We start from the raw sequence: 23,494 nt of genomic DNA, 5'->3' as shown, positions 1-23,494 counted from the left end.
AATTGGGCCTTTCTCGCTTACCGAAAATCTAAGCAAGAACGGCCTCCTGATTCGCCGAGAGGTCGAGCTCTCGCCGAACAGAAGGATTTCCAGGGCTGCATCATGCAGGTTAATTAACCTCTAGTGCCTCGGGGATTGCACACTCTTCTCAATGAATGCAGCCAGAGCTGCAATCATTGAGAAGATGCCCTGCACAAGAGAACCTCCTGACATTGTAATAAAAGTATCTCTTACAAATGATAAATTTTTATCTGTATCTTTCACCGAACCATTGGAAGTTCAAGGAAATTTTTGCCTGAATGCCAGAGGCATTCTCTCTCATCCCTAGTCCTTGTATATACCCCAACTGGTTTGACGCAGAGCCTGCACAGGGTATCCTGACTTTCAGAGGTAAGCATAACTCTAGACAAATGATATCTGTTCTATAGACTTTGAGATGAAAAAAAAAAACTGTTGCTTTATACCAAGGTGTACTTTACTAATTATTTCTTTAAAACTATTGTGAAGGAGATGGTGTCATTTTGTTTATTTTTTTAATTAAAGCACAGTGCAAACATTTTGTATTTGTACGTTAATGTTTGCGTGACCTTGTGTTATACATGCAATAATGTTGATTGTTCTTTTTCTGAACTATAGCCTCACTGACTGCTGATAATCATTTTTTTTTCAACTACAGGCTGAACTAAGATATAGGCCAACTGATCCTGGCATATACCCAATGCATTCTCCTATAAAAACACTAGAACTGAACTGAGCATTTGAGCTACTGAGCTACTGGTGAAGGTGATTCTAACATGGAAATAACAGCTTTGGCAACCCTGATCCTCATCCTTCTTTTTTCATGTATGTTTATTTATTCTACATGGGATAAAATGTATAGGAAACCCAATTTGCCACCTGGACCAACCCCACTGCCATTGATTGGGAATTTGTTGCATATTAAGAGAGGTGGACTGGTAGAGTCATTGGATCAGGTGGGTTTCCATTGCATTGTACTGTGTGTGTATTGTATAACTGGGATTGGTAATCTAAGTAAAAGGTATACAATATTAATATTAGGGATGGCAAATAAAGATTGCATTTACACTCACCAGTCATCAATTCTTTAAACCTTTTAGTTTAAGTCCTAAATGCACAGTGATTGTATTATTGATACACTATACTCAGTGTATCTACATGATACACTATACTCAGTGTATCTACTGTGTGTTTCAAGGTTTTTACAACACCTACGTAAGAGCAATGCCAAAGTGAGAGTAAATAAAATTTTTAGTTTCTAAATATTTACTCAACAGTTTTCTCACATTCAAATAGGCTGATTGCTTAGAGAGACTTTTCTGGTATGGAAAGGACATTTTAAGGATTTTTAGGATTATATTGTATTGTACTGGACAAGAACATTTGTAATGCATCACAGAAATGTAATTTTTCCAATGTATTACCTTAATGAATATTTTTAGTAATGAATTTTTGCATAGATAATCAGCCATCACAATGAATTTTGTAACAAATAACCTTCTAAATTAAAGTACCATTAGATTTAATCTAATAAAATAAAAAAAAAACATTTTTTAAAAATGCTACAATAACCAAAAGCAATCAATTGAAAATTCTTCTTTTTGAAAGCAGGTTGTTTGCAAAGCCATAACAGCACAGGATATTGTGTTTTTTTAATACATTGTGTGTTATTTTCAGAATTTCATTATTCAGTTTGTTAAAATCACCCTAACAAATTAAAGATATGAATATTAGTAGACAGAGTAGACTGTAAGGAAGTTAGGATATAGAGCATAGACTAATCTATTAACAATATCAGCAGCTATGGGTGCCAATACTGATTCTCCTTAAATACAGTTTTGATGAGACAGATAAAGAAGACTTCAACACAAACTTCTAATTCCCTGCTTTTATATGAGTTATTATAATGTAGTTTAGATAATTATCATACATTAGTAAGGCTTAAACTAAACTTTTTTTTACAGGTTATCTCAATTACAGGATGATTCTCAGGGTTGCAATGAACACAGCCCTGGAAATCCTCCTGACAGTGAGGGATCCCCAGGCACTAGGGGTTAAATGAGGACAAGCCTCTCCATTCACCCCTAGTGTGCTGTGATTGGCTGAGGTTTTATGTTTCTCAGCCATTCAGCACTAGACATGAATGGCGAGACTTGTGCCCATTCATCTCTAATGCTCTGTGATTGGCTGAGAAATAGGAAACCCTGATGACAGCTCAAGCTTCATCAGGATTTCCCTTTCCTCAGCCAATCAGGGAGCAGAGCAGTTAGCGGAGCTTTATTGTGCTGACAGCTCCGCTCCCCTGATTACTCCCGCAGCCCTTGAGGAGCTGTGACATGTGTTCTGTATCTGTAATACATGTCACAGCTCCTATAATGCTGCAGGAGTGATCAGGGGAGCGGAACTGTCAGCAAAGCAGAGCTCCGATGACTGCTCTGCTCCCTGATTGGCCTGTGCTCATTGCAACCCTGGGAATCATCCTGTCATTGGGATAACCTGTAAAAAAAAAGTTTTGTTACACAAACACACACATTTAATAAAATATTTAACATTAAAGCCTTGTCTAATTTTTTACACATATTTTAACCCTTTCAGGGAATGAGTAAAGGGTTTTATGTACCCCTGTTCACTCATTCTCTGAAAGGGTTAAAAGTAAAACTTTTATAAACGCTTTAGTAAAATCATGGCAATTCACGGTACAGTTAAGCTTTAAAACACTAGTAAAAGTGCATAAAAAGCATATAAACGTGGTAGGAACGCTTATATGCGTTTTTAAAACTGTTCGTGTAGACCCAGCCTAAGGTCTTGAAGTTATCAATAAGAATCCTGTTACTGGTCAGTAGCACTGAATGTTCTAACTGTAGGTAATATTGGTTCCCCAGTAGGAACACCAAGGTTAATACAAGAGGGGTCCTTATAAAAAAACTTTCATACTCCTAATGTGGCTTATATCAATAGCTCCCAATATACTTATATCAATTTCAAATAGGCGATCCTCAAATTGCAAAACTTTCGTAAATCCATAAAAATCCAGTATTTGTAACCAGGTTTTCATAACTTCAGCATTTGCTTCCTGCACCCAAGGAAATTCAACTTTATTTTCTTTTCATATTTCAGCTGAAAGAGAAGTATGGCTCAATATATACTTTGTACTTTGGCTCACGGCCAGTAATAATTCTGTGCGGCTACCAAATGGTGAAGGAGGTATTGATTGACAAAGGAGATGACTTCAGCAACCGTGGCCATATGCCCACAGTGGACAGATTCTTCAATGCACATGGTAACCTCTCCAGAGATAGATTTCTTTCTGCTTTTTTTAATCATACATCATAATATGTTATGTTCATTACCCATTTAGTTTTTATGTTTTACGGGATCACTATAATGCTTTTTAGATTTGCTTCTTTTTGTTAGATTAGAAAATGGTTTAACAAAATGTTTCTCATACAGAAATGAAGCACTAAAACAAAACATATTATGTAGCCTTCAGTGGGCCCTATCACCTGTTACATAGCTAACTGTTGCTGTATCAAAGTAAAAGCTATTTACATTTCACCCAGAATTGGAGGTTAAAGCGACCCATGACTTTGGCTATACAGGGCAAGATAAGTAACACTTTGAATTCCCTCCGTAAAATACCATGTCCCACCCCCACCACATCATTATGCTTAACTTTCCTTGGCTCTCTTGCTGGATCCTTTTCCATTGCACCAGCAAAACTACCAAGCATATTCAGGAATAGAGTAGCAAATGATTGGCTAACACTTGACTCCAGTTAGGCGTAACAGCCAGTCTCCAGCCCCAAGCACCAACACATGACTGAGAGAGTTGTGTCACCACTCACATTGGTTGACTCTATTCTAATTTCAGAATTTTAATTGGTATGATAATGAAAGGAGGGAGCAGATCTAGGGGGCCTTTTGGAAGGACTTTGCCCTGCATGGACAAGGTGTGGGTGTCTCTTTTAGTAATGTGTGAGCACTTTAAGGAAATTAGAGGGCTTGCTTACACTGTATGCATTTGAAATAGAATGCTTTGCAGAAAAATGCATGTACAAAACTATACTTATCTCCTTCCAAAGGAGAAACATCTGCAAGCTCCCTCTCCTCTGCCAGCATTTTTTCGCAATAAAAAAAGACCAAAATGAAGTAAAATGGTCATTTTTAGTGTCATGTTCAGATTTATTCCAAACATTGCTTTTCCTTATACATGAAAATTTAGGTACACCCCATAGAAATTTTTGACATTTTAGCATATTTATATAGACAAACGTTAGATCGTTTTCAAACATTGCCTACAGATAAGGGTGATATACTTAAAAACAAAATTCAATCAATTTGTCTTTTCAATAGCGATGGGCAAAACTGAGAAATGTTTTTTTGCCAAAATTTTTTAAATAATTTCAAAGCACCTGAACACATTGAGCCTGATTTACTAAAGCCCGCCAAGGCTGGATAGGATACATTTTCATCATTGGAGCTGGGTAATCCAGCAAACCTGGAATGGGTCTGGTCTAGGAATGAAAACTTTGCTAACAAATAGCAAATTACTTTGCTATTTCATTCAGGTTCAGTGTATTCTCTCCAGCCTCGGAGAGCTTTAATAAATCAGGTCCAATATTGTCACTAAATTGCTGGGGGATTTGGAAGCCCAAACTAACATAGATTGAACAGTTGGTCCATATTGACATGTTAGCATCATGCTGCTGAATTGTCAGCAGGTTGATTGTGAGATCCACATTCAAACGTGCCATAGGTGCTTTAGTAGTTTGAGATCTGGTGACTTTTGGGGTCATTTGGGTACATTGAACTTACTGCTATTTTCAATAAACCAAATAATTCAAATAATAACTTCAATAAAGTTATTATGATCTTAGTGTTCCCATTTTTGTTCCATTCTCTGTAAACACTAGAATGATTGTGCATGAAAATCCCAGCAAAACAGCAGTTTCTGAAATACTCAGACCAGCTTGCCTTACACCAACAACCATGCCACATTCAAAGTCAACTAACTCACTTTTTTCCCATTCTGATGCTCCGTTTGAACTTCAGCAGTTAATCTTGACAATGTCTACATGCGTAAATGCATGGAGTTGCCATCATGTGATTGGCTGATTAGATATTTGTAGTTAAAAGCAGTTGAACAGGTGCATATAATAAAGTGGCAAAAGACAAGACTGTTACTGGCTTTTCAATTACCCTTGAAACATTGGACTTTAAACATATCTTTTTCTGACCTTTTATTCTTAACTTTATTTTTATTTATTTTTAGCATGTAATTTTTTCAATGTTTTTCATTTGATGAGTTTGATTTGATGACAATCTGCCCAGACCATGTAGTAGCAAAGTACCCTAAACTGTAACTTTTTCACCGCTATGCTTCAAAGTTGGTATAGTTTTTTTTCAAATGTTGTCTTCATTTTCATGTCTCAACTAACCTAAAAAAAAACTGACATACATCAGTAATTCATTAACCCATATTCTATTTTATTTAATGCATCTAATACAGTATCCAAGCATGCAATCCTCATAGAAAATAGTACAAGGGAACAATTACAGCAGATAAATTGATTTGCTGGTCTGTGAGTACAAAATTTGTGGTTAACAAATAAAAGTTTGGAGTTGGATGCTTCCCAAAAGAGACCATTAAGAGACCATTAACAATACCTTCCCCCTTCTCCATAAGGCCTTCTGCTTGATCATTCATATATTGAAAACAAAATGAAACATTTATCAGAAAGCCAAATCTTTTGAAAATGGTTCAGAGAGATAAAGGACTGAAAAAGGCAACTGGGTGACCAACACATTAACCTCTACTCAGAGCTAACAATGGGTAGCATTACATATTTAAAAAATATTTTAATATTTATGTAAACACTTTTTTTCGCCCGACAGGGATCATTCTGAGCAATGGGGAGCGGTGGAAGCAGCTACGTCGATTTACATTGATGACACTAAGAAATTTTGGAATGGGAAAGAGAAGCATTGAGGAGAGAATCCAAGAAGAGGCTCAGTTTTTAATAGAAGAGCTCAGGAACCTGAAACGTATGAAGTCCTGATTATGTTATCTAAAGATAGTAATGATGATATTTGTATAAATTCATTACCGATTTGCCGTTGAACGGTCGCTGCAGAGTGATAAAATTGCTACATTTTTCCAGATAAGATTTAACAGCATTTGCTCGAAATTTCTTTCAAATCTCATTCTTTGAAATAGATGAGACTAGATGAGCAAATATATTTACGGTAGTTCAGATCTTGCCAGGATAAATCCTAAACATTCACTAGAAGCTATTTTTCATATGTGGATAAAACTTTGTGAGAAATGTTTGGAAAACTTTTGTTAAAAAACAAGAATGGCTCATCATTATTTTTGCCAACACGTATCTCTTGAGGCTTAAACTGTGTTTATTTATTTATTGGAAATTGTTTTAATTCAAAAGAAAAAAAAACAAACAAAATGCGTTCCCTGAAGCAGCTCACCTCATTGCAAGGGAGGGCAAAAATGTTAGCCTAAAGCTCATATTCCCCCATAGAGAACAAGTAGGTGGTCGTTCCCTCTCCTTTGAATATGTTTTAGGGGCCACTTGGGCTCCGAACCAGTTCACTGGTATGCCCACGTAAAAGTTGTAATAAAAAAGAATACCACTTGCAATCAAACACCTCTATCATTCTCTTAATTAATATTCACCTTTTCAGAGTTGATCCAATGATGTCCTCCCATCCCCCGTCTTCCCCAGCTATAGCAGGACAGAGTTCAGCGGAGCCCCTTCCTAAAAACTGAAGAAGTTGTATGAGAACTTAAAACTGTACCAGTGGTGAGATCTTTGGTTAATATGAACAGTAATGCTATGAGATTTTGATGTAATTGCTCATATTTAGGTCAAATATTGGTAGTTTGCTCATATGTTGGATCACTGTCCATATTTGGACTAATATCAGCACTAACATCATCAAGGAACAAAAGGAGTTCTTTTGGTTCTTTTGATCTGCTGATGTCGGATCAGTACACCTTGGATATTTTTTGGATATTGCTGTAACCTGCAAAGGTAAGAATTATTAAAAATATTTATATGTGGAAAGGTTGCTAAAACTTTTTCCTACCTGCACACATTGGTATTTTCATTATGGATAGAGTGACTCTTAAAACCAGACAGAGGGCAACCTCCTACCTCTCTACTATTGGGGAAGAGTTACTGCAGTTTTTGCAGTTGGTATAGGTCTCCAAATGCTGTGTCCTGGTTCCATGCCTTTTGGTTGAAAACCTGGCTAATAACCCTTTAATTGTCTGGAATTGCCCCCCCCCCCCCAAACACACACACACACTAATATTTTACACTCTTTAATCCTTCAAGAAGAATTTCAAAGTGGTTTGTTAACCAAATCCAGGCAGATTTGCACATCCCTGCACAGTCTAAAAACTATTAAACTCTGAAAGAAGAGAGCAATGGCAATGTCTATATTAATGGAAATTAGGAAAAAAGATTCTGATTTCAATTACAGAACATTCCAAATGCATGAATGGCCATTGAGGTGGCCTAGGGGTTTATACCAATCAAATTAGGTTTTCAATTTCTTTAAGCAGAAAAAAGAACATACGGTGAAAAACACCAATTTCTGTGCAGGATTTTTTAGGCCAATATCAACAACATATATTATAAAAATAACAATTTTATTAATATTTACAGTAAAAGGCTCATTTCCAATACACACATTTACACTGTTTATACAGTTTTGCTCTGGTATCGATTTTAAATCACATCTAGTTGTTATTATTATTCCACCAATTTTAATGTTATTTCTATTAGTCAATTTTAGATGGAACTTGAAGCAAACAATAATACCATACTGAAATCCCACAGCTGCGCCACACGTTTACACACCAGCTCTTTCAGTATGGTATTAATCTTCTTCAGTATGGTATTATTGTTTGTTTCAAGTTCCATCTAAAATTGACTAATAGAAATAACATTAAAATTGAAGGAATTGTAATAACAACTAGATGTGATTTAAATTAATACCAGAGCAAAACTGTGTAAAAAGTGTAAATGTGTGTTGATATTGGCCTAAAAAATCCTGCTACAAAAATTGGTGCTTTCACCGTATGTTCTTTTTTTTCTGGGTTCAATAAGGGATGTGGCCTATGTGATATATAACATATGTATAGGCGGAAATCTTCAAATTTTATAAGCAATTTAGTGGCACAACTAAATTTCCAAATAAAATCTGTTTTGTAATTTATAAAAACCGTATACTTTGCTACAGTGCCGATCATGTTAAGGCTATAGGAGACCATTGTCCTGCATTTATGAAACCAGAGGAGTAGAGAAAGAGAACACAATGTTCAGTCAGTTACACTTTTAGAATATTATCTCAGCACAAATATGATCTATGAGGTTACATAAGGTATTAGCTTCTGTACACATAACTTGAGAGTTCCAAAGACTTTTTCAAATGTTTAGTAAATATTTGAATTAGAACAGGGAGGCATTTCTTGTACACAGTACAAGCTAAAGGTGAAGTTTAAAGTGTTAGAACAAGTAATCCATCTCCAGTCCTTGTACTTATACACAGAAACAGAATTTTGCTTAATAATCAATAGTGAATAGATAATGCAACGTCTGCAGTGTATGTTAAATGTAAATGTTTGTTGTTTTCTCATTGTATACAGTTTTCTTAAGCTAATCATTCTTTGGGAATCGGTTGCAAAATCTAATACATGGACATCCTGCCAGCAACAGAACATTCTGTCACAGACTGACAATGCTAAAATAGCTACAGCATTGCTATTCTGCCTAATTTTACCAAATGTAGTCAAACAGTTTTATTATTCTCTTAAAGCTGAACTCGAGCCTCATGTTTCTAACCTTTCCTTTGTAGAGTGCTGCTATCTTTTCTTGTTATTGCTTCCTCCTTGCTATCTTCGGCCATTTTGATCGGCTGGTCTGGGATGATGTAACTAATGTGCAATGTCTGTGATAGGAATGCACAGCAAACATGACTTGAGGATGGACAGAGTACCGCATCCAGTTCCCCACCCCACCCCTTAACATAAAGACACTACACCAATTTTTTATTAAAGTGTACCTAAACTCATAAATTTCACTTTACATAAAAGGGCAGACCAAGATGGCGGTGGCCGGAGCTCCGGCTCCAGGATGAATGCTGGGACAACGTGGGACCCAATACAGGACACCCCCCGATGGATCGGACTGCCCTGTGGGATTGAAGGTAAGTGTATTTTTTTTAGCTGATTTCAGTTTAGTTCCTCTTTAAATGGCCCGTAGGTGTTTTATTTCCCTAATAAATAACTGTTTAAATAATCATATCATGCAATAACTAAAACACCAATAACAAACAAAATTAGGACAAATTAATAGGAGTAACCCAACTAAAGTTAAATAACATTTTCCCAAACATTATTCTCTGATTATCGGTCCTCGAAGTTCTCCCCTTCCGAATTACTGCTTTTGGGATCTGCGCCACCATGATATGTGTGCTCCCAGCTGCATCATGCCAAGCGCGGGAATGATATCACCACAAATCACAGTCCATTCCTCTAACTACTACAGCCATAATCCACACCAAAGGCAGAATCTGCAACCTTCACTGAAAATACTACCCAAACCAACTTCCTTGGAGGACCTCACCACAGCACACTCAACAGACTCTTGAACCAGATGGGAGGGTGGGAAAAAACTTTCCCCTCATTCTCTCCCTTTCCCAAAATGATCACTCCCTCTTTTTCCTGTCATTTTAACCTTTTTTATTACCCTACCTCAATTTTCCCTTCTCTTCCCGTTTCTATCCTAGAGCCAACTCCCACTTTTTTATATAATTAACCCCCTCACTGCCTGCATCCTGTCTTCCTCAGTTATGCAGGCCTTCCACTACCTTCCTAACGTCTCTACGCTCCAGACCTGTCTGACCTTATAAAAGAAGAAGGGTGCTTAAAGTGACAGCCATAGAGGACTCCATGAAGAACTCATGAAAACAGAAGACAAAGTCACCAGCACCCCAAAGATTCTTGCTTTACTGAAAAAATCACTGTCACAATATGTCTGAAAAGCCAATGTTTCAGGGACACGCAAGTCCTTTCCAAAAGACAACATTGCACAGCTCCAAAATGTTAACTTTTCAACAAGTTGTGTTTTTTTTAGTAAAGCAAGAATCTTGTAGTTTGGAGTGCTGGTGACTTTGTCTTCTGTTTTTGTAACTCCATGGGAGGCACATGGGAGATCGCTCATTTTCAGATCATGAAGAGGAAGCCAGAAATTCTGGGTATCCTTGCAACCAAAACTGATGCTGTGGGAAAGAAACTTTAGTTCTGCTTTGGGTAATTCACCTTTTCAGGGTTGGTCCAAATGTGTCTTACCATGTCTGCTCCAGCTATAGGAGGACAGAGTTTGGGAGACCAAAGGTTCCGTCTTCTTCACTTCTGAAACAGGCACTGAGCACTGACAACGCTACCACCACTGGTACAGTTTTAAGTGCCTATTGATCCTCGGTGAATTTGAGCAGCAATGTTATGGGGTTTTCTCTTTGATACCATCGCTCATATATAGACAGTAATGTTGGATCATTTATCATCATCATATTTGAAATGCATGCAGATATGGGCAATTCTAGCTTGGTAACTCCAAAATAAAATATGGCATTGCTTAAACATACGTTTTACAATAATAATAATAATAATAATAATAATAATAAATATTTATATGCAGAATATGGTATGGAAAGCATAACTAATAATACACATACTATCCAACGGCCTCTCATTGTACTATGCTTTTAACATTTGAACACCCACAGTAACATTGTTTTGCCAGTGTAATTAGGCACATTTTGTGTTCTTACTCTTTAGAATCACCGATAAATCCCATCAATCAACTGGTCCAGACTGTGTCCAATGTCATCTGCTCTGTTGTGTTTGGGAGCCGGTTTGAGTATACAGATATGAGGTTTCTGAAACTTCTTAATATGTTTAATGAAGCATTCCAGATCATGGGCTCCACCTGGGGACAGGTAAATAACATTTTTATATTGACTGGTGAATAAAATCTTTATATTATAAGCATTGTCACTGTTCTAAAATATCTTTTCTGTTGAAGAAAGTATAGCTTGAGAGACACAATGTTTTGTATAAGATTGAACATACAGGACTACACACAAATGCTCCTTAACTAGTATCCAATAAAAACATTACATAGGCTTCAAGCATCAGTTTTCAACTTTTTATCTAAGGCTAAGTGGACCAATTTCAATCTGGTAAAAGGACACAAGTTAACATATTCCTGTATGCAATAATACATAATATATGTGTGTGTGTGTGTTCAAAACTAAGCACTGTATGTAAATACAGGTGGTCCCCGGGTTACATACGAGATAGGAACTGTAGATTTGTTCTTAAATTAAATTTGTATGTAAGTCGGAACATGTACATAATTTGATTAATTGCAATTAGGTCAGATGTTTGTCTCAACAAAACGTGGAGTCAGTCTAAAATCCCCCTCATTCATTAACTTCTGGAGCAATAAGAAACAACTGCAGAGTTTGTCTTGGTCATTAAAGAGTTACAAGATGTTACAGATCAGCTCTTAAGATCATTAACAACCTCAGCTGTGTATAGCAAAGTGTTTCCTATGCTAGTCATGCAAACCACCCCACCACCCCATCAAACCTCTGACCTGCTAGGGTAGGGAAGCCCTGTTCGTATCTAGGATTCACCTGTATGTTGGATGTCCTTAACTCGGGGACTACCTGCAACTGACTTTTCACTCCTCTGCACAACAGAATTTATACTGAAAGAGGGAGAAGCAGCAAAGGAAGTCAATCAGTTATGCTGTAATGCACATCTTCTACAAAAAAACATGTTGTTGGACAGATGTAGAAGGTTGAAGTTAAATAAAAGTAGAAAGAAAATAGAGAGAAAAAGTAATTTGTATATAACTGTATATAGTCAGATATAAATAGATTTTTTGACCTGAAAATGACATTAGAAAAATAATCCTGGTTTATACCCTCGCCACTAAATTGCCATGTATTCTCATGTAAAGAGTATAACAAACTCCTATAGTCTGAGGCAGAGTTTACTACACACTGAAGGAGGGGTCCACAGCCCCCGGTCCGAGATGTAGCCATCTGACAGGTGGGCCATTGCTCTGGCATCCCCCGGCGGGGTCAGGAAAAGGAGCCCAGTTGGGGACCAGAGCCGCGGACCACTTCTCCCAGAGACATTGCAAGCTCAGGGTGGTGGGCGGGTTGTGTCCCCTGATCATGACGTCACTCTTGGGGTAATTTTCTTCCCCATTTGATTGACACACGGCTCCCTGCAAGCTCCAAAAGGTTGGGGACCACTGCTCTAGAGGACACAAGGAAATAGTGCCACCTACTGTTAGGTAATAATGATGCACTAAAGAGCAAGTTTTGGAGCAAGTGATGACAAACTCAAAGTACAAAATACTATAGATCATTGGATATGTGTTTTGAACAATATATAACCTACAATTACTGGTTAGGAAGTTAACTGTTCTTACTTTTGTTTCATTTGAATTATTAAACAAGCTTTAATTTTGTGACTCCACCTTAATAAGATATAAAAACATTGTGCCAATCTTCCAGCTGCATGACATGATTCCAGAGATAATGGACCATGTTCCTGGACCCCACCAAAGAATTACCAAAATACTGCAAGATCTACTGGACTTTGTGTCTGAGAGAATAAAGATCAATCAGGAAACTCTCGACCCCCAAAACCCCCGGGATTACATAGACTGCTTCCTCATTAAGATGAATCAGGTAATCTTTATGTACCAATAAACAAATATAAATAGCAATCTGTCTATCAAACTGTCCTATTGGTGATGTCTGTGTAAAGGTGACAATTTAATTATGTTAAATATTAAATAAATGCTAAATAAGTGCAGACCGGAGGTACTGGCCTTTGTATCCTAAACCAAGCGTCAAGTGTCTATAGTGGTCTTAAAACAAATAGATTATTTTTGTTTTTATTATTAATGCAAAGAAGATAGATGGACTACAACAAATTGGTTACAGAGAGGCCTGTGAATTGGTTACAGACAGGCAGCTTAGACAAAAAACGGGACTGGCAGCAATTTACATGTATTGTTAAAGTAAATTATACAAATATTAATTAAAAGTGCATAAAATAAGTAAGGAAGGTCTTTCCCAATAAACACTTCATGAAACAGAGGACCAAAAATTGCTAAACACATGAAGCCATCTATATGATGAGGAAGCCTTTACACGGTTCACCAATAAGTGTCCATAGGGGATGTACTGAGAACATTACTGCATGGTAATCGAAGAGGTTTTTATGTGAAGACAGATAAAATCCTTCAAAGGGAGGACTTTTTATGCATTAGAATGCTGATTAGTGTTGATGTTCGAATTTGGGTTGTCCCTATATTCGACCCGAATATGGCTGTTCGAATTCGGATAGACCAGACCCGAAAAACACAGTATTCGACAGCAAAAATTCGGGAAAAAAAAGTTTAAAAAAAAAAAATAAAAATTAATCTTAAATGAATTTATTTGTATGTGTTTTTATTTTAACTTGTTCTTTTTTTATTTTTTACAGGTTATCCAACAATGACATTATAAATCATAATGTCATTGTGGGATTCCCGGACCGTGGGAACTTTGCGGTCACAGCTAATTGAAAGCACATGCCTTCAATTAGCTGTAACCGCAGGCAATACCAGGGCAATAGAGGTTGAATGAAGATACGTATCTCCATTCATTACCTCTACTGCTCTGTGATTGGCTGAGAAATAGGAAACCCTGATGACAGCTCAAGCATCATCAGGATTTCCCTTTCCTCAGCCAATCATGGAGCAGAGCAATCAGCGGAGCTCTGCTATGCTGACAGCTCCGCTCCCCTGATCGCTCCCGCAGCCCTAGAGGAGCTGTGACATGTATTACACATACAGAACACATGTCACACCTCCTCTAGGGCTGCGGGAGCGATCAGGGGAGCAGAGCTGTCAGCATAGTAAAGTTCTGCTGATTGCTCTGCTCCCTGATTGGCTGAGGAAAGGGAAATCCTGATGATGCTTGAGCTGTCATCAGGATTTCCTATTTCTGAGCCAAACACAGAGCACTAGAGATGAATGGGCACAAGTCTCCCCATTCATCTCTAGTGCTGAATGGCTGAGAAATGTAAAACCTCAGCCAGAGCACTAGGGGTGAATGGAGAAGCTTGTCCTCATTTATCCCCGTAGTGCCCTGCAATCCCTCACTGTCAGGAGGATTTCCAGGGCTCTGTTCATTGCAACCCTGGAAATCCTCCTGTCATTGGGATAACCTGTAAAAAAAAAAATTAAATTACACAAACACACACACATTAATAAAATAATTTAACATTAAACCCTTGTCCTATGTTTTACTTATATTTTAACCCTTTCAGGGAATGAGTAAGGGGATTTATGTACCCCTGTACTCATTCCCCAGAGTGGGGCGGTGGAGATCTGGGAGTCTCCTTATTAAAGGGGGGCTTCCAGATTTCAAAGTCCTGCTAAAAATGTTTATAAAAGCCACCATTGTTTTCAATGGAAGCTTTCATAAAAGCTTAAAAAAGGTTGAAAAAGCCTCCATTGAGTTCAATGGAAGCGTTTTACCGCGGTTATCCAGCGTTTTAATTTTTTAAATGTTGCAAGCAACGTTTAAGATAACGTTAAAAAACGTGCCTGAAGGAAACGTCCTGGTATAGATTAGCCCATGGGAATGCATGGGGACTTCAAACACGGGCTTTAAAAAGCCTCAGGTTAAACGCTGGGGAAACAGTTGTAGAATAAAGCTGCATACACACGTCCAATAATTATCGTTAGAAACGACCGACGAACGACCGATGAACAACTGATTGGCCAATAAAAAGTGACCAAGGACGCCTACGAACAAGGATTGTCGTTGGAAATGAACGACTGCCACGGTGGATCTGATTGGCTGACGATCTTTCACTATCTATCGTGTGTATGGTCGTTCAGTGATTGTGCATGTTTCTGCGGTACACTTTCTCCTTTACATGTTCCTCCCTGCATCGTTCAAACAATTGTATCTAGCGTGTGGACCCTGTTGGTGGATTATATATGAACGATCATATTGTTACAGCATGTACAGAATTGTGCACAATATGATTTTTCAAGTATAATCATGCATAATCGTTGATCGGTCGTAATCATTCATTTTCTAACAATAATTATTGGAAGCGTGTACCTAGCTTTAGCCTAATATTGATGTGACAGGTGCTCTTTAATATTCATGTGAAGTACAGGGGTATGTATCTTTTTATGTAATCATTTTATGTATCCTTTTACAATATATCCTTTTACAATGTATCTTTTTATGTATCCTTTTATAATGTATCTTTTTACATCTGTTTGGAGGCTGTAGAAGCTCTACACAGTGCTGAAAAAAACCCAAATTTTTCCTCCCATTGACTTTAATGGTGTTCCACTTTGACATTCGACCACCCAAATTTTTTTGCTCTATTCGAGCGAATAGCTGCCGAATCGAATAGTGAGCTATTCGACCAACATTACTGCTGATCATTATCTTTGTGCATTGTTTATTGCAGTGGGATTCCATAGTACTTATTGATAGAATTCTAAATCATATCTTGTTTCTGCCGTTTTGATACAGTACAGTAAACAATTGTTTTCATTATAGGACTAGAATTGTGTTACTGGCAAAATCAGCTAATTAAAATAGTAAACTGCTTGAAAAGAGAAAACAAATGCAGCAATCACAAATATGAACTGGCAAGCTTCAATATATTACATTTTTGAATTAAGATATACATTACAGTGACCAGGAATTCTCAGAAGGCGGCACGGCATGTCATCTATACTTATCATTATAGAAATATCAGAGTCGTCCATGCTGGTGTTTTTCTGAAAGCATTGGTCTTTACTTCCTCGTCCGTATCTGTTTCACTGAGAAAGGAAACACTGGTGCCAAAATACCAGTAACTGCCAATGAACCAGTATTATGAAATGAAGAGTTGACAGTCCCAGCCTACATATTTCTCTTATGAAAGGTGTACTTTATGTCTAATTTGTTCATTGAATTTTGTAATTGTTGTAGTTTGTGTATAACTGTTCCTTATCTTAATTCTGTGTTTACAGGATAAGCAAAACCCATCCTCAGAATTTAACACAAAGAACCTGTTGTTGACTGTCCTCCAGCTGTTTTTTGCAGGAACAGAAACAGTCGCTAGCACTCTCCGACACGGTCTTCTTATCCTTGTTATTTACCCCGAGATACAAGGTATAATGACTGTATAGCTTTAAAGTTTACAACCTGGCTTTATTTAAACATAAAACCAAAACAGTTATGTATTGCAGCCTATCAGTCTTTAGATGGGATAGCTGCATTCATTTTTTTATTTGATTTCTGTTACTGAAAGTCATCTTCTGTGATCATTCCCAGTGACTGGAGAACTAACAAGCACTGTACACACAGCACTGTTCTGTTCTATGAGGATGGTGGGGTGGAGAACGAGCGAGTGGCACCCCAATGTGCTCTCCTTCAAAAGAGTGCACAGAGGTCATTTCTGAACAATCTTCTCTGGTGGTTTGATGAGCAATGCCAGGGGACTGCTGTACATATGTCAGTGTTTTTGCCATAGATGCCCACAGCCTTTGATCATGGGCAAGAATTACACTTTTTTTACCCTCTTTAGCATGGGGGAGTCCTTAAAAAAACATTCAGGTCTTAAGGGAACCTCAGCTGTAATTGCATTGGTGTTACTTAAACTGAGTCGAGCTCAAGGAACCCCTAACAACCTCTGAAGCAACCCTGGGGTACCACGTTTGAAAAACACTTATAGCATATGTTTGTATCCTTAGTATGATAAAAGATGAAGATATAGAACAATAAATACTCTGCATTAGAAAACCTTGAAATCCAGATAAATCAAAGGTTCCTAGATGCAGGTGCCACAAAGTCCAAAGCATAAGGAGACACACATCTAGTTGAACAACCTGTATATTCATTAATGGCTGACACCTGAAATCTGTGTAATGTAGGCTGGGCCAAATGTAAATGTGTCAGTATTTAAATCACTGATCCTTATGTGCATACAAGTACTGCAAGTACCGGCAAACCAGTCCATTTTTGTCATCATCCATCAGACTTCTTTGTTTTTTTTGCCTAAGCTAATATTACATATTATTATTTAGAATTTATATAGCACCAAAAGACACAGGAGTAGAAGAGCTGGCACTAACTTTCCCACATTGGTTAAAAAACAATAGCTATCAAAATACAACAGACCCCACCACCCCCCAACACCCTGACCCAACAAACCCAATTAAAACTTAGTTGACTTTTTACCAATTCTGGTATCATTGGGCCCACTATGACACATATTATGGAAAAGAAGACCAGTGATCCAACATTGCAATATAATCCTATCACTGTCTTCGAGTCTTTTTTATAGATCCTGGACATTGCCAGGCAGATATGTGGGCCTACAAAGAAGAACTTTTTTTTTTTTGCAGTGAAGAAGGATTGACTCTATTTAGAGCAAAAAGCTCAGCTTTTTAAATGTAATTGGGCATTTAGCTGGGTAAGTGAGGAGTAATCCAGGTCACAAATTATTATCCTTATACCTTAGGTACAGTGAATGATATACCTTCATTTTGAGTAATATAACATGGGTAGAATACAAACGCAATTATTTTTTTCCAGAAGGCTGCTTTTCCTTTCAAGTCAGCTCCCAGTTTTGGAGGAAGCAAGATATCACAGGGCAGCTCTTCTTGTCCCTTAACCCAGTGGCCATGGAATAGTTGACACATTTAAAGTATATGTTAAAGTTTTTAAATAATAAGCTTGTTACATTGCTTTGCCTTACAGACAAATTGCATCAAGAGATTGATAAAGTAATTGGAGATAATCGCAGTCCCACCATTGAAGACCGCAGTAAGATGCCATACATGGATGCTGTGATTCATGAAATCCAAAGGTTCGGTGATGTTCTGCCACTCAATCTTCCACATGCTCCACAGCGAGATATGGAAATTAATGGCTACCACATACCAAAGGTAATTTCTAGAAATTTGAACAGAACCAGAAATGTAATAATTATTGTATATACTTGAGTATAAACTAGATTTTTTTAATATGAAAATACCATTGAAAAAATAATTTGTTTACTCAGGCAGACTTGAAGGCACAGTGTCTTCATAAATATTGTATACTAAATTCTTGCCTTTGATATAATATTTGCGTTTGTTAAACACCTAGGTTGTATTTGTAAAACAGGGAAAGACACATTCCCTCCAACATTTCCTAGTGGGAAACTTCCAGGTCCATGTGCTTCAATGGCAGTAATTAATTTGCACAAGGAAATCTGAGATCCTCTGTTTTAGAGGCCTTTATATGAGTATAGAGAGTGTTGATAGCCAACAATAAAGCATGAAAGACCATTTCAGAGCAAGTGACTTATACTATTTAAAAGTAAAGAAAGCCTATAGGAATACTCCCCCCCCCCCAATAAAAAAATAAATAATGTTTTTACCACATCACAGATATATTCATTATCGACTTTATTGGCATTTCAGTTGATTACTGTTTTGAATGTTAGTAGTGACGGCTGCATTTTGTGCCCTGAGTTTATACTCGAGTGTAGTTTTCCTGATTTTGCAGGAAAATTTTGGTACCTACATTTTTATTCAGATTAGTATTTTTATTCAAGCATATAAATCAATTTATGTAGATTGCAGGGATATTATCAAAGTTACTGCTTGCTGCCATTTGTACTGAAAATCACACATGGACTCCGCTCACTCCCTTCTAACTGCAGCCACATCCAACTTCAGGGGGACAGGTCTTTCAACACACTAGTGACATAGGTGTTGGCGAGAGACACTACAAAACAAGTCAGGAGGAAGCATACCCCAACGTTTGTTGGATTTAAAGATGTTTCAGGTAGCAGCAACAGAGTGAAGATTCTATAAAAGATTGCCAAAAGTATGAAGTGTGTATGTAGTAAAGCCATTATAGGCTTGTGATTAGCACATTTATCCCAACCTTGTGTATATAGCTTTAATCTGTTCACATTGTAACAATTTATTTTTACCAGGGTACTGATGTATATCCACTGCTCTACTGTGCTCTAAGAGATCCCAGCCATTTTGAGACCCCACACAAGTTCAACCCTAAGCATTTCCTGAATGAGAATGGCAGCTTCAAGAAACCGGATGCTTGCATTCCATTTTCCACAGGTATTTTTCATATACATGTGTTCAGACATATACCATCAGTCAGCAAAGGATTTTAAGGAGAACTACTGAGGGAAAAATAAAAAAATGATGTAAATATTCAGTTTATAACTATAATTTGTATTACTTGCACATCCTGGCAGTAAATCCAATATCTTTCTACTATTTTAACAGGATGACAGATTTTTGGGGTTTCTAATTGGGAAATCACCTTTAAAGAATGGTTAGATCATCTGCAGAATGTTTTTTTGGCCTCTGCACCTTTCTGTCCTGGGGTACCATCCCAGGGGCAGAAATGCAACAGGATGCAGAAAAACTTTGCACTGTGAAGATAATATGAAATATTCAACTCATTCATTTTTCATTGTCAGAAGCTTGACTGTGTACTGTTAGATTGTATCCCCGGCTTTCTGCTCAGCACCACCTTCCCCACTTCAAATCCCAACCTCATCTCCCAATAATAACACGCTAACACTTATGGTGAAAATGGCCTATAAGGCCATTTATTATACAATTGCCTAAATACTTTATTATAAATAAAATAATAAACATAACATTGATAATATCCATAATAAATGACAAATAACATAACAACATTCTATCATTGTATCTTTAGTATATAACAATCTCTCAACCGTATCATCAACCTAACCCCTCTGACAATATTGTAACCTACCTTAAGTTGGAGATCCTTGAGCACACTAACACCTTAAACTCCATTAACCCTAGGGACCTGCATTTCATTGATATATATCCTGCTCCCAGACGCTATACCACTGCCTCGGGAACTATATTAACCATACCCCAATCCCTTCACCACTGTACCCCACTTGCCACCAAATTACCATTTTAGAGACCCCATACCTTAGATGCCTCTTCACACCATTCCATCACTTTAAATACACCCTGCCTCAAACCGCCACCCTTCAAATAAGCCACATTTCCAATCCCTTCCAATTTTCTGGCGGGTAGGTGGGATTCTTTTCCCTTTGTTGTCCTTTCTTAATCTCACTTCAGACCCTCTTAGCCTTCCTATATCCCTTCTCTTTCCCGACGCATTGTTTTCCTATTGTCACCAATCCTTGACCCTTACCCCTCCCTCCAATGTCACCCATACCTTTCAACCTACCACCTAGCTCGCCCCCCCAGTCAGTTGGCCTTTCACCTATCCTCCTTCCCTCGTGCTCCAGGCCTTACTTTATAGGCCTTCTGGATGCACATTATATAAATAATAAAATCTGGCCTTTTTCCTCTAATCTGTCCAACCACATCAGCCTATTGTGGTTCATCAGGAAGACCAAAACAACTTCTGGTATGAATGTCCTGCAGATTTTCTTTTTATTAATGTCAGCTTTGTTTTACTATAGTCTGTTGCATTTTTGTTTAGTTTTGTTTCCTTTAAGGTAGCAGACAGCATTTCTTTAAGCTTTAGTTTTGGAGAAATGGTTGTTAAACTTTTAGTACTTTAGCTCCACTTGAGAGAATTATTATTATTATTATTATTATTATTAAACAGGATTTATATAGCGCCAACATATTACGCAGCGCTGTACATTAAATAGGGAATGTCCTTTATCTCCCATGATGATGACTGATACCACCAGGAACATGAAGTAAATGAACATCTCTTTAACAGGGGTACAATCAGTTGTGCAAATCATTTTATTCCCCCCCCCCCCGCACCATAGTAGCTGGTTAGTAGAAATTTGGCTTACAGTACCTTTTGGTTATTGATTAACACGTTTTACTTTTGAACTTTTCAATGAACCAGGTAAACGAATTTGTGCTGGAGGGGCTGGCTAAGATGGAACTCTTCCTGTTTTTAACCACCATTTTGCAGAACTTTAGGCTGACCTCAAAGATGCAATTTACTGACGCTGACATTGGTCCAAAGAAGGCCGGATTCGCCAAAGTTCCAATCATGTACCAGCTCTCATTTGTTCCTCGTTAATTTAACTCCATTTGTGGATCTCTTATGTATTATGATATGTATTTCATATGCAAGTGATTACTTAGTATGATCTATAAGGCTGTAATATTACATACATGTAATACTAATCAATTCCCAGTTCTTTTCAGACACGAAAACAGTTAGGAGCCCAGGTCTCTCTCATTTAAAGGTCTTGGAGTAAATAATGAATAATAAAGGAAAAAGATTGCCTATAAGGCTGCGTTGGATGCAGAAAAAAATATATGCAGTGCCCAGTTCAGGGTACATAACTACATCTGGCTACCAAGAAGTCATAAATAGCAGAAAATTAAGTCTTTTCATCTTTAACACATTTCTAGGAATTGTGGTCCTTCAAACTGAGTTTAGAGTGGATTGATCAAAGAAAGTAATAATATACAAAGCAATGCTTAGGCAGAAATTGGTCTAATTAAGGTCTTTTTAGACAATTGATGTGGCTGCCATTTTTAAGCAAGTAGATCACATATAGGGTCTGATGATAAATGATTTTGGGAAAACCTATCCAGGTTTGCCTGATCACCCAGGTTCTCCCATGATAGTCTATCTTCTCCAGCCACGGAGAGCTTTGATGAATCAGGGCCATAGTTGTTGAATACGTATGGTAAGAAATATATACTTTTGCTGCACCAAAAGTGTTATCAGCTCTGCCTGCTGAACCACAGAACAGGTCCCCAAATGTTATCCAGAAAGTAAAAGCAAACTGCAATGTAAAAATGTAAATGAACCTCCAATGTTTAAAACAGTTTATATTTATATATACATATAAACTGTACATATAGCTTAAATGTAAACTATACATACAATTTATATTTGTCATAGTACCTACACAGAAGAGGACTTTTTTTTTTTTTTTTTGCTGACATAATTTGTATTACTGATAAAGAAACTTTTTGTTTGGCACATAACATAGTAGAAAGTTATATCTTCCCAGATAACACAAATAAACTGATTAATGACAAACTTGAAGCAAAATGTTAATACTCTATAAAAAATACTGTATGATAATTTTATATAACACTGTCACAAGCAGAACATCATTTGGAAAAATATTTAAATTTTGTTGAAACAAGTTTTGACATGTATAATTTATAATTCTGTATAATATTTATTATACACCTAATATTAGGCAATCATGTAGCCATGTAAATGCCTCTTACCAACATAACTTTTACTTTGTGACCCCAGATCTTCTAACATTATCCTATACAGGTAGTACCTAAGTTAAGGACATTCGACATACGGACGACTTCTAAATAGGAACTTCCCTGCTCGTTTGTGTGCAGGACGGAGGCTTGATGGGGGGAGGGGTGGTTTGCATGACTTCTGCAACATCTTGTAACTCTTTAATGATCAAGACAAACTGCGGTTGTTTCTTTTTGTATATCAAAGCACAGCTTGCTCCAGAAGTTAATGAATATCCAAGATCCATAAAGTTTTTTTTGATTTTTTGCTTTGTTTTTTTTTTTTTTTTTGTTTGTGATTAACTCACAGTGAGGATTTGATAAAATAACTGACACCACACTGCCTAATAATATGTTGAGACAAACATCTGTCCTAATTGCATTTATTAAAATAATGTACCTATTCGGACTTACATACAAATTCAGCTTAAAAACAAACCCACAGCCCCTATCTTGTATGTACCTCGGGACTACCTGTATATGTTTTATCCATTCCTGGTCTTTTTGGTCTCCCTACTGGATTTCAACATCACTTTTTACAATTTGCAATCAATAAGGGGGTGTGGGGAACAGGAAATTCTGAATAACAATGAAACCACAAATGGGGTCCCTTCTTGTGTAAAATACAGCTGATTAAGACAAGATGATGTTTGACTAAATGAGGATTGTGTGCAGGCAGATGAATGCTTCTTTAAAGTTCCCCAGTTAGGTTAATCGGAAAGAAGGAAGTTTTGAAAAACAAATTTTTTTTTTCTTAAATGACAACTTAACCTTTCCCAAAGCTATCCTTTAATAAAATGCTATCACCCCCCTAAGTGCAAGTGCATTAGTCTTTTACTTGACTTTGAACAACTTTTGCCTTCTCATAACCTGAAAAATGAGCATTCAAGAACACTAAGGAGACATCTGATGCATTTCATGCACTTTTCATGCAACTTGTCACTCATCTTGCTGTCTGCTGCACCTCTTATATCTGTAATGTGTAATTATTTTTATTACATTTTTTAATAAATGTATTTTAAGGAAAAATATTTAGGTGCTTTTAGCAGAAACTCTGTTTTAGGACTAAGAACGTCTTAGTCA

General features: G+C 37.2%; 1 pseudogene; it reads left to right on the top strand.

Moving 5' to 3' along the window:
- Positions 1–750: 750 nt before the first annotated feature.
- Positions 751–22,258, top strand: LOC140343383 (cytochrome P450 2G1-like; annotated as a pseudogene).
- Positions 22,259–23,494: the final 1,236 nt, after the last annotated feature.

This window comes from Pyxicephalus adspersus, chromosome Z (genome assembly GCF_032062135.1).
Source record: "Pyxicephalus adspersus chromosome Z, UCB_Pads_2.0, whole genome shotgun sequence".
Classification (NCBI taxonomy): domain Eukaryota; kingdom Metazoa; phylum Chordata; class Amphibia; order Anura; family Pyxicephalidae; genus Pyxicephalus; species Pyxicephalus adspersus.
This window is presented reverse-complemented; position numbering and strand designations above follow the sequence as displayed.